Source organism: Mastomys coucha, chromosome X, assembly GCF_008632895.1.
Source record: "Mastomys coucha isolate ucsf_1 chromosome X, UCSF_Mcou_1, whole genome shotgun sequence".
In the NCBI taxonomy this organism is placed as follows: domain Eukaryota; kingdom Metazoa; phylum Chordata; class Mammalia; order Rodentia; family Muridae; genus Mastomys; species Mastomys coucha.
The window spans coordinates 55425670-55435143 of NC_045030.1; the positions used below are offsets into that span (position 1 = coordinate 55425670).

A 9474-nucleotide genomic window follows, 5' to 3' on the forward strand; every position below is an offset into this window, starting at 1 on the left:
TGCCACCCCGCCCTCTCCCACTTTCTGGCCCTGGCATTCCCCTACACTGGGGCATAGAACCTTCACATTATGTAAGTCTTATAGTCACAAAATGGGAGAACTTATACGGTATAAGGATAGGTAAGAATTAGGTTTGTACAAAGAAATAAAAGATGAGAATTTAAATGAAGTCGAGATAGAGCTCATTGTTATTTATATGTAGTTAAATACTAGTGAGGAGACATAAATCAAGCTACTAGATTTTTATGTTGGATTATTAGTTATTTGACAAGCATCCTTTTTGGTTCAAGAAACTGTTATAGTAAACTCAACCAATGAATGTTAAAAATCAGGACTAGACAATAAAAAATAAATAAATAGAGAGATGGGGGACTGCTCACTCTAACCCGAGACACCAACTAGCTACAAAAAGGGTCAACAAATCCTGCAGTTTCAGAAACAGATAGCTAACATCCCTATTTTGTCCCCAATTTATCTTCTCTTCCCCCCCTCCTTCCAGATCCTTAGGTACAAAATCTCCACTTGAAGTTACTGAGTGACTGGGTCCTATGCTCTGATGGCTCTGGGGTCAAAGCTCAAGGTGCAATCTCTCTGGATTTTAAATAAAGCATGCTCTAGCTCACGGACTTCATTTAAATTCTCATCTTTTATTTCTTTGTACAAACCTAATTCTTATCTATCCTTACACCATACAAGTTCTTCCACTTCATGATTATAAGACCTGTGTAACAATGAACAAATTACACAACCCACTCCACTGAGTTAAAGGATGCATAGGTATCAGCCCAAGCATGGCAACTATGCCTCTAACAGGCCTTTCCCTTCTCCCCTAGAACCTCAGCTTTGCTAAAACTTGAATTACATTCCTAAAGCTAGCCCTCAAGGTCTAGTCCCGTATTTGGCCACTTCCTCCTCCTGAGGCTGACTACCAAGGTCCAGGTATTAAAGTCTTGCAGTCCAACAGTCAAACCCCTCCTTTGGCTGCTCAGCTACTTAACATGCCAAAATTCTAACGTGGGATTTTGTTGGGCCCTATTTTGGCCCTGGTTTTGGCCTTGAGAACAAACCCGAGCCTGGTACGAGTTTTGAGACTAGTCTCAGTCACTCCTGTATTGGGGTGACTCAGCAAGACCTGTCATGGCCCTGCCTCTGCCCCCAACCATTGCTAAGGTAGAGCTTTGCCATTGGCCTTGTAAGTCACACCATACCTTCCGTCATCCTTCCCTGCCTCCTTCATCATCTTACCCCACCAAAAATCCCCCTCCCTATGTTCTGAACTTATATAAGCGAAAGGCTGATGCCATAAAGTTGAGTTCCTGCTTTGACAAGACTCCTGGCTATATATGTATACATATACATATGTGTATATATATGTATATGTATATATATATACACATATACATATATAATACACATATATAATATTTATAAATATTATAAATTTATAATATATATTTACTTATAAATATATATATATATATACATATATATTTTGGGGGGGGTCATCGAAACTTGTCATCCCACTCAGCCCCAGAGAGACCTCGTCTCGCCTGAACCTGCAGGCAAGGAGCTGGCAGGATCTCCCCTTAAACCTTTTTAAACTGCAATTTTACTGTGCCAAGTCTGTCTCCTCTATCCAAAAGCAATCCTTTGTTATTGTCCCCACTCCTAGGACAAATACTCCTTACTCTTTCCCTCTCTTTGTGTTCCCTTCCCCCTTATCTTCTATCTCCCGACTTTGTCTCTTATTCCCTGCCCTTTTGTCCCTCTGGGAGAAATAAATCCCCTTTGAAAAGAGAAATGGTCTTGGGGGTCCTGAGCTGATAGCAATCCCTTCAATTAGCATGTTAGGGATGACTAAAATTCCAGGAAGAATAAATAGAATAAGCCAAAACCAAAACCCTAAGACAAAACATTTGGAGGAATTAGATTAATTCAAATAATCTGCATTAATATTAACCAGGGATCTACAGAGATGCTTTGGTAAGAACCCTTAGAAAACTTGACCTCACTGAGATGGGATTTCCATGAGATATCTTGATTGCCTGCATGGTTTAAAGTAAAAAAATGCAGCTTTGATATGTACGTTTATTATACAAGTACCTCTTACGTTCTAGACTTTTAGATTGTTTTAATATTTACATAAACTTTCAAATCTTCACCTGTAACTATTTTGCTTTACGAATAAAAAATGTGTATATTACAATTAAAAATTGTATTAAAATTAAAAATGTGTGTGTGTTAAATGTCTGCAGCTCTCCGTCTTACCTCTATCAGAATCTTAAGGCAGGCACTAAGCACAGGTGGAAACAGTGAAGAGATCTGTTGAAAGAGACCAAATTTGGAGAAGAAAAACAAAATCACTGAGTAGCAGGCTACATATGCCCCTTGTGCATCATAACTCCTTGCCACTTTTCCCCCTGATATTATCAGTAGTTATTTTTTGCCCTTCATTGTCTAGTCAAATGCTTGCCCAGCTATCAGGACCAGAGCAAGGGGAGCAAAAACTCTATGTGAACTATGAGTGAATACCTAAGAGTTTTTAGGAATTAAGCAACATGGGCCTTTCGGGAGGCACTTGTGGCTATCTGAATTTTCCTATTTCACTTGTGCAACCTCAAGAATCTGGCAGACTTAGCCCTGATGGGACAACCTCATCAGCTCCTTCCAGGTCTTAGCCATAGCTTTTTAAATTTGTTCCTTTTGGATCCTCAAGTAGGCCTGTTCCTACCATAAGTGTCTGTAAATCCCCATAGTCCAATTCAAACACTAAACCTCAATGTAAACTGAACAAAAGAAACTTCTGTTCACATGTTTACATAGGACCTTGCCAAAGTTACTGTGAAGATCTTTGTTTTTTTACTGCTTCTACACATGCTGTTACTGAAATGGTATATACAACTCATTTGCATGAACTACACAGCTTTTAAAATACCACACAATACAATGTTGTCTAGATTATTTAACGAAACATATTCTTTAAGTTCAATGAGTTACTATAGTTTTCCCTACAGATAGAATATTAAAGTTTAGAAATAAGAAATGAAGACATGAATGAATGGAAATGTATAAATTTAAAGATATCCTCTCAGAACTAATATGGATATTTTCATAAAAACATTAGTTGGGGTAACATCAAAATGTTCAGAGTGGTCATGACAAGATAGATGCCTGGACTGTAAGTAATTTTAGATGTACCCAATGCTGCTTAGAACTTACCAAGATGAGCCAATTGTGTATTTTCTTCTAAATTTGTATTCACCTATATCATTGTAATTGTTTAAAACTATTCAGTGTGAAAGTATTTGCATCTGAGAAACTGGAAAAATCCCACATACCTGATTTTTCTTTTCCTGTGGAAAGCCAATTGTTTTTAAACACCACTTTGTGTAGTCTCTAGACTTTCCTTGTAAGCACATATTGCAATTATATTTTGGAAGTTATTTTTAAAGTCAAAATTGAGCCTATTAATTCTGTGTAAATAGAGCCTTTTCATGAAGTACTATGAAAAAGGCCTCTTTCTTCCATAAAAGAGCCATTATCCATAGGTTTAACTGAAAATGACCCTTACCATACTGGTACCCATATAAAATAAGCAGCATGAAAACACATTTAATCTAAGTAAAAGTTTTAGAGAGTAAAACCACACCATGGATTAACACATTAAAACTTAAAATAACTGGGAATCAAAGTAGTTCACAGTTAAGATTGAAGGGAAACATCTGAACTGCCTTGGTAAATAGAAGCCACACTATATCTTGAGTTCTGAATAAGGTTACTTTCACTATTCCTATGGTGTCCAAATTCTATGGCTATCCATTCAAGTAGAGACTTTCCAATTCATATTCTTCAGTATCATGACTGCTTTAGAATGCTAAGCTAACACTTAACAAAATTACCCACTAAGGTACTCTTAAGTTTTCCTCCAAAAACTCCCAATGAAGAGATTGAATATTATTGTGCAGTAGGTAGAACTTCATTCAAAAGGAAAATACCACAGTGAAGAATTGAGGCTCTACATCATACCACTTCAGGAAGGACCAAGTCTGGCAAGCTCCACTAGGTGATTCTGGATAATGCTTTTTCTCTAAATACTTCTGGCTTCATTCTACTGCTTGAAGAGAAGTAACAATGACCTCTACTTTCTAGAGCTTTAAAGTTACTAATTTTAGGATAAATCAGTTTTGAAATGTCAGTATGCTATATAAAAGTTTTATTTTTTATTTTAAATATTTGGGGGGTTGTTTGGCTTGTTTTTTCCACTTCTAAAATATAATCTTTCTTTAGAAGTGTCTCTAGTCTGAAATTTGGTATTCTAATATACTAAATGCTTCAATCTTAAATTGACAGGCAATTCTATAACACACTAGAAAGAAATCCTGAGTTTCAGGGAGATCCTTCAACAGTTATGAGCTTGCTGTTCTTCCAAAGGACCCAGATTCGGTTCTTAGCACTCACATGGTAGTTTACAACCATTTCTATCTTCATTTCCAGGAGATCAGATGATGTCATCTGTTCTCCACAGGCAATAGGCATATATATGGCACACATATATACATATATAGGAAGAACATGCATAAACATCAAATAAAATTTTAAAAAGGAATCTTGAAGTTACTGTATTCTTAGCCAGAAAACTAACAGTAAAGATAAAATCAAGTTAAGGTACAGGACCTGTAACACACCCGGGAAAAAATTCAGACAATAATTTGAGTTAGAACACAACAAATACAATGTGCTTACCAATCAAGCTGTAGGATTTGCTGCTGTATGGAACAGAGCCTCTGGCCTAAAGAGTAACAAGAAAAAATGCATATTAAATAGAGGAAACATTCCGTGAAGTTCACTTGAAATTGATGCTTTTTGTCACACCCAACTTATTCAAATCCATTTATTCCTGTGTTTCTTTTACATGAAATGGGAGACAGGTGTCAAGGTGCCTTAGCAAATAGAACACAAATCCTTCTCATATTCCAATGCCTGAATTCACAGATGATTTAAAACAAAAGTTTAAAAGATAGAAATGTATGTTAGAAACCAGCTGAGTAGACAGACTATTTTATGCAACATTTTCAAAATAAATGGAAAGGTCAAGGTTTGCAGAACTGGCCTATTTGTTACTTATATTGCTTATGTATGTTTTCTGGACCTCTATACCAAATATATGCTATGAGTGGTATAAGCCAATAAGCCCCCACATTTGTTATCACCCATTTGTTGTATAGGTCATATATCCCTACCCACTGCCATCTCAGAAAGAACTGGCTTTCACATTCTCTTCAAAAATCACATTGTTATAGTCACAAAAGGTACCTGAATAGTCCAACACTCTCTTGACTCTTGCAGTTCTGCTTTTTACAGTACAGTTCAGGCAATTCTTCTGCTGTCAACTAGATTTTCTAAAATTAAAAAAAATTGACTTAAAGCTCAGAATTCATTCCTGTGATATGAGAACAGCATAGTTCTCATATGAGAAACATAGTTAATGTTTCTCAGTTATAGCCACAGCACAGAAGACAGTAAGCAGTAACTGGAAAAGAATGTCTCTGGGGAATAAGTTGTGGGACTAGAGAGTGGCCTGCAGTTTATAGTAAATATTGTTCTTAGGACCAGTTCCAAGCACCCACATCAGGTGGCTCACAACCACCTATAACTCAAGCTCCAGGAAATCCAACTACTCTTCTGACCCTCCATATATGTGCACAAACACATAAACAAAAAATTTGAGAGGGTCTAAGTCATAGAGATAATGTGTCTATCGCTGTTGGTATTTTGGAGCTCTAGAGACTCAGGGAAAGAGTTTAACATCTATTTTAGTGATTGCACAGGGGAGGGAATGGCTGGTCCTCTATAAAATATCTATCACATCTCACAGCATACATATTTTAAAAATGGGTACCCATTCCACCGTCTTCATTTTACAAAACTATAAACAGGCCATAAAAGTAGTTTTCTGCCAGACAGTGGTGGTGCACGCCTTTAATCCCAGCACTTGGGAGGCAAAGGCACGCAGATTTCTGAGTTCCAGGCCAGCCTGGTCTACAGAGTGAGTTCCAGGACAGCCGGGGCTACACAGAGAAACCTTGTCTCGAAAAAAACAAAAACAAAAGCAAAAACAACAAAAAAAAATAGTTTTCCATTATTCTCTAAAGGAGGTTCTGCAGAAACCTATGAGAACATTTACCTGTGAGGAGGTTGTCAAGCACTACCTGACTGGAACAAAGGTGCTCTTGCTCAGAAGAACTTCTGAAAATGGATTGGGAGGCAGGCATGCAGAGAAAAAGATAACATAAGATAAGCAGCACATTCTATTTCTGACAACAGAATCAAAATTACTATTCAAATTTTTAACACTCACCATAGTTCATATTGAATTGACAAAAAAGAAACTATTAAATATTGTATAGTGAGCAATGAATTCCCATTATTTTTCTAGCACGGTTATATCAAGTCTATTTCATCAAGACAATTGTAGGTATTTCATCAGAATTTCTAAATTAATATACAACTTTACTATAAAATATCTAACTTTAATACTGAAAAGGCTGGGAAAGGCAGTACATACCTAAAATTCCAGCACCCAAGATGAGAAGCAGGGGAATTGGAATTCAAGGCCAGCCACAACTACACAGTGAGGTTAAGGCCAGTTTAGCTTTCATGAAGTCCTGATCTCAAATAAACAGAAAACTAAAAACTAACAAAGCAAAAAGACCCATTATACAACATGACTTCCAAGTGCATTCTACTGACCCAAACTATTGAATATTCACACATTTGCTTTCTGAGACATTGGGATGGCTTTTACCAGATGGTAAAGCACTTGCTCTGCAAACTTATCAACTTTAGTTCATTTCCCATTGCCCATGATCAGGGGCTGTTACGTGAACCCTGCAAGTTATCCTGATTTCCATGCATGCTCTATGTCACACATGAGCACGTGCACATACACACACACACAAGTGAACACACCTATCATATAAACAACAAAAATATAATTTCCTTACTTAAATGCCTCACACTTTTCAAACTAAAACATCCAAGAGACTAGAGGTGCAACTGAGTTATAGGATGCTATCACTCAAAAAATTAAATATATAAAACAAATTTTTCTCTTTAATCACTATATGAGAAGATTGATAACAAAATTTAACATTACAAGTATACAAGTAACATTTAAAAATGAGGGGGACCCCCCCGCAAAATTCACAGAAAGACAAGTAGCTATCAGCTATTAAGTATGCTAAAATTATAGATTCAATCCCTCAGGATAGGATTTTTTTTTTTTTCTGGTAGAAAAATAACAGAAACAACTTAAGTTTTAACAAGCACACAATTACAAAAACCATCCGAAAATATGGAATAAGAAATATATCACATCTATAGAAGCCACTGTGCTGTTCCTAAACCTGGTTCCCTGTCTCCCCAACCCTGTTTTTTGAGCTGCCTGGCTATTGAGGTCAGATTGTGGTCAAACTTACGATATCACACTATTCCCACTTTAACCCCTGCACATACCATTCCTTAGTAACCAGAAATACAGGTATATCACTGGATTTCTACACTTTTGAAAACACCACCAAAGTATAAATCCATACACAAGAGGGTCCAAAAGCAATAATTAACCAAATAAAATAAAGAAAATTAAGACGAAAACACAATTTAGCGAGCCTCAAAGAATACTGTAACCTTATATAAGGCTTACTGACCTTATTGTTTAAAAAATGTTTATTTTACATGTATGGGTGTTTTATACCCATGTATGTCTGTATGCATATATGCTTGTCATGCATTCAGTACCCAAAGAGGCCAGAAGTGGGCAGCAGATCCCGTGGGACTATTACAGCCAGTTAGCCACCTTGTTGGTGCTGGGAATTGAACCTAGGTTCTATGAAGAGCACTCAATACTCTTAACCGGAGACATTGCTCCATACTTGGGCCCACCTCCAGAGTGCTAGGATTTCACATATTCCTGCTTTACCCATTGAGAGATCCACCTAGCTATTTTTAAAAACCATTTTAATGAGTAAAATAGACTTCATTGTATTTTCTTACATATAGACTCTTAAGAAATAAAAGTATATACACACATACACACATTACTGTTCCCCTACATAAATTTGTACCATTACGGAAGTAAATTAGCCTGTACATATCTGTACAGAGCATACTACATGTAACTTAGAACTATATAATTTTTGTATGAAATGTAAGAACTAAAATTAATCTTAAGACAGCTTCTAGAAGCTGATGCTCCCCGACACTCTCTGTCCTTCCCAGTCAAAGCTCCCAGAACATTCGCCATACTTGCTTACCGCTAAAGTTCCCAGTCTATGCCGCTGTCTGCGCTGGTTTCCGGTCTGGTCTGCGCCGGTTCCGGTCTGGTCCGGTTTGCGCTGGTCTGGTCCGCACTTCTGGTCAAGACTGCCAGTTAATGTGGACACTCACCGTCGAAGCTCCCCTTTGCTACTCCGAAACGGTCTTTGGTCTTTGGCTTTTTGTCTCCTTGCTGTCCTGTTAGTCTCAGGAGTTTACCACCCCCTCAGCTTACAGGAGCATAGAGTCTAGCACAGACCACTCCAAAAGCGGAGGCAAAATGGAGGCCGAGCACCCCGTGAGCCTCCCTTTTATAGGCAGTTGATGGTCCCACCCCCCATGGATCTAGATTGGTTGATGCTAAGAAGATTGACAGGGGTATTGTTTACTCTCATCTTCTCTTTTACTAGAGAACCGCCCTACCCTAGATACTTACTCCTCATTGGTGAAAACTGATCATATTTAAATCCTTCTGACCTTTAGGGGTTCTAAGAATTATGGGATATACAAAATGGAACCCACTGTGATGTAACTCATAATCCACACTCTGATTGGTTCAGTACCAAGTTAAAAAAAAAAAAAAAAAAGATGTCCGCGCTCAAGATGCGCCCTTGGATTGAGAACTATTTGGCGCCATTCCCCACTTAGCCGTTAAAAACGGTTTTTCACTTCTACTGACGGTTCTTCCTCAGCCATTTCTACCTTATCTGTCTAGGAAAGGTGATCCACTTTTGTTGAGACTTCTTCCAAATCATTCTGACTTTAAAAAACGGTTATTCCGGAGTAGTGAGAGTTTTTTCGCGCCATTCCACACTTAGCCGTTAAAAACGGTTTTTCACTTCTACTGACGGTTCTTCCTCAGCCATTTCTACCTTATCTGTCTAGGAAAGGTGATCCCATTTTGTTGAGACTTCTTCCAATCCATTCTGACTTTAAAAAACCGGTTATTCCGGGGTAGTGAGTGTTCCCCCCCACACACCATTTCCGACAGCCGCTAGAACGGTTTTTCACTTTTATCGAGAGTTTTTTTTTCCCCTTGCCATTTCTACTTTAACAGTTAAGAAATTGTTATCCCTTTTATCAAGAGTTTCCCCCCAGCTATTTCTACCTTAGCAGTTTAACAGTTATTCCCCTTTTTTGAGAGTTCTGTCCCACCATTTC

General features: G+C 37.8%; 1 protein-coding gene across 1 annotated transcript in view; it reads right to left on the bottom strand.

The window, feature by feature from the left end:
- Usp26 (ubiquitin specific peptidase 26) overlaps positions 1 to 8639 on the bottom strand; it is a 34457-nt gene extending 25818 nt beyond the window's left edge. Inside the window, exons 1-5 of the mRNA XM_031359418.1 lie at positions 8313 to 8639; positions 6185 to 6246; positions 5314 to 5399; positions 4744 to 4789; positions 2269 to 2322 (exon numbers count right to left, since the gene is read on the bottom strand). The gene's annotated coding sequence lies outside the window, so the exon portion shown is untranslated. The remainder of the gene's footprint in view (positions 1 to 2268; positions 2323 to 4743; positions 4790 to 5313; positions 5400 to 6184; positions 6247 to 8312) is intronic.
- Positions 8640 to 9474: the final 835 nt, after the last annotated feature.